This window comes from Sorghum bicolor, chromosome 5, assembly GCF_000003195.3.
Source record: "Sorghum bicolor cultivar BTx623 chromosome 5, Sorghum_bicolor_NCBIv3, whole genome shotgun sequence".
In the NCBI taxonomy this organism is placed as follows: domain Eukaryota; kingdom Viridiplantae; phylum Streptophyta; class Magnoliopsida; order Poales; family Poaceae; genus Sorghum; species Sorghum bicolor.
Window position 1 is genome coordinate 11,190,145 of NC_012874.2, and position 3,303 is coordinate 11,193,447.

The window sequence follows — 3,303 nt, forward strand, 5'->3', positions numbered from 1 at the left end:
ACCGGCACCGGGGTCTGCTTCCTATATTGACATCACAACACCTCTCGCGGTCTGGCGCCATATTGATCATCTGGCTGTTGTGCCTAACACTTCTTGGCCAGAATTTTGACACCAGCCAGTGCATACTGACGTGCAAGACTAAAGAAAATAATAATCATCATATTAGTTTTCTCTCCAATCATTGAGGATACGGCTGGCTGCTTCTTTAGTGGGGAAGAAGCCCGGCGCCACCAAGGCAGGATTAAGCTATTGGACAGTGTAGGGAAAAATAATATATTCATTATCTTGTTTTTTGTTTTTTTTTATATGCATAGATAGTGGATTTATCTTATTTTTATTGTTTTTATTATTTATATAAATAATGGTAGAATGGGTAGTTTTCTAGAAAATCAAAAAGATCTAAAGGCTACAGATTGTTAGAGCCTATAGATTTAATGCTAGATGTTTATAATTAATGTGAAAATTTCTAGCGTTTACTTTTATTCATAACACACATCTGGTGAGAATTAACATGCAGGCTCCGTTGAGGCCTCAAATTAGTAATAGGAAGCAACTCCTTTTCGTGTAATAATCTCCTGTTTGTTTGTTTGTTTGTGCAGGGGATGGAACGCCTCGTGGAAGCATCGGTAGGTGGTCATGTCGCAGAGATGAAGCACCTACATCTGCGTGATCCGGGCGTGCTGCTTGGAACCACTCCTCAGGGGAACACCTGCCTCCACATCGCCGCCATCCATGGCCACGAGGTATTCTGTAAGGAGGTCCAGGCTCTAAAACCATCACTACTCGCTGCTGTCAACTCGGATGGCGAGACACCTCTGCTCGCCGTCATGGCCAGCGGCCATGTCTCCATAGCTTCTGTGTTGCTCAGGTGCTGCCGTGATCAGCAACTGAGCGAGACGATCCTAAAGCAAGACAAGCGTGGATGCAACGCACTGCACCATGCCATACGCTGCGGACACAGAGAGCTGGCGCTAGAGCTGATAAAAGCAGAGCCCGCCCTGTCGCATGCTGTGAACGAATACGGCGAATCGCCCATGTTCGCTGCAGTGACGAGGAACTACGAGGATGTCTTCGACAAACTGTTGGAGATTCCTAATTCTGCTCATGGAGGAGCCTGTGGCTGGAATGCCCTGCATGCTGCAGTGAGAAAGGGAAATTCAGGTGTGACCGGACAAGATGGACAGAATTTATTTTTACCAAAACTCATCTTTAACTAGTAATATATACAGGTGTGACTTACTGTATTCTTGATTCGCAGCCATCGCTGACAAGATTATGGAGAGACGTCCTTGGCTAGCCAGAGAAGGAGACATGAATAACGACACTCCAATTTTTTTGGCTGTAGGTTGGGGTAAGACTGATATGCTAACCGTATTGTTGGAACACGATCGGTCTTTAGGGTACCAAATCTCCGGTCCTAGTATCCCTCTTCTTGATTATGCCGCATTTAATGGCCATGTTGATGTTGCTCGGGAGCTTCTTAAACATTGTCCAGATGCTCCATGTTGCGAAACAACAGGCTCGACATGTCTGCACCGGGCTGTATGGTCAGAACAGCCGGAGTTTGTAAAGTTTGTCCTGGGTTCCCCACAGCTTCAGAAACTCGTTTACATGCGAGAAGGTGAATGCGGAGACACTGCTCTGCACCTCGCAGTCCACAAGTGCAATCCGAAGATGGTTGCTTTACTGCTTAACCAAAGCATTGACGTCACAGTGTTTAACAAAGCTGGTTACTCAGCAAACTGGTTATTATCCACTGACCGTGCCAAGACATTAAACTGGGTACGTATGTTTTCTCTCATGTTAATCCATAAATCAGTATGCATGCCGATCATCTGCACTGTCATGTTCTCCTACCACCCATGACCTATATGCACTTCTGAAATTCAACCTGCCCTTCTTTGTATCAATCTTGTCTTACTGTACTAGTTGAATTCACCACATGTTGCTGTTGGAATTTGCAGAGAACAATTTTATATTACATTGGAAAAACAAAGTTTAGATCATTTAGGTTTCTGATGTTTAAGAATTGTGTTTGTAGTAAGAAATATCGCTGTCTAGTGCATTCAGGAGCAAGATGCTGCTTGCTTTCAGAGATGGGGCGTCACTGCCTGCATCTTATTGCGCTGTCACCATAGATAACCCACGTAATCCTTTAAATTTACATCCCAATTAACACTTTTGTCATTATTTAAAAAACATAAATATCTTCTCAAATCCACATCTAATTTATCAACATTATCTTTTAAAAACGTTTTAAAACCCATAATGCATATATATTTTATTAGTTAATGGTATTAAGCAGTAATTTATAATTTTATCACAAGTATATATTAAACCTATAGTATTAGACAATAAACAAACAAAAGCATACAATTTATCATAAGTATTTTTTATTAGTTAAAGGTATTAAGCAGTAACTATTATTGATTAATGCAAGAGTATGGCTTGATGGATAAATGAGTATTACAGTGAAAACAACGCCAAAGCATAGGCACACTTGACTAGATCCCACAAACAACGACTAAATATAAATGTCTATTTGGAATTCAGCAAACATGACAACAAACCATGGAGTTGTAGTAGGTTTTAAATTTTTTGCACTAGTGTTATATTAATTAATGCAAGCACTATTTCCATTTATATTTACACGAATGCAAAAATACTTCTTTAACCTTAAGCAGAATGAAGTGTCCATGCGTATGCTCAAAGCTGATCCTCAAGATGCTCCTTCCATTCTTAATATCCACAAGCACGTCAAGGATCAAGTGACCGACATATCAAGGAAGGATATCAAGTCCCTGACTCAAACATACACTGGCAACACTTCCTTAGTGGCGATCCTCATTGCTACGATTACCTTTGCTGCTGCTTTCACTTTGCCCGGTGGATATAGCACTGATCCTGGAAACGAGGGTCTTCCGATCGTGGCAAGGGAGATTGCGTTTAAGGCATTCTTGTTCTCTGACACATTGGCAATGTGCTCCTCATTTGCTGTTGCCTTCATATATGCATTATAGCAAGATGGGAGGATCTCGAGTTCTTGCTTTACTACAGGTCTTTTACCAAGAAGCTTATGTGGTTTGCTTACATGGCAACCACCACAGCATTCGCAACTGGTTTATACACTGTTCTGGCTCCTCGACTCCCATGGCTGGCTATTTCTAACTGCATTATGACATCTTTGCTGCCTATTCTTACTAAGCTTCTTGGTGAATGGCGCATCTTGAGACTGAGATTTCGGTTGGGTCGGACATTCAAATTGAAACTCCTCGATATGCTCTAGTATCATCACCTTCAGTT

The 3,303-nt window shown here is 41.7% G+C and overlaps 1 pseudogene; it reads left to right on the forward strand.

Annotated features, from left to right (window-relative positions):
* Window positions 444-3,303, forward strand: LOC8076811 (annotated as a pseudogene).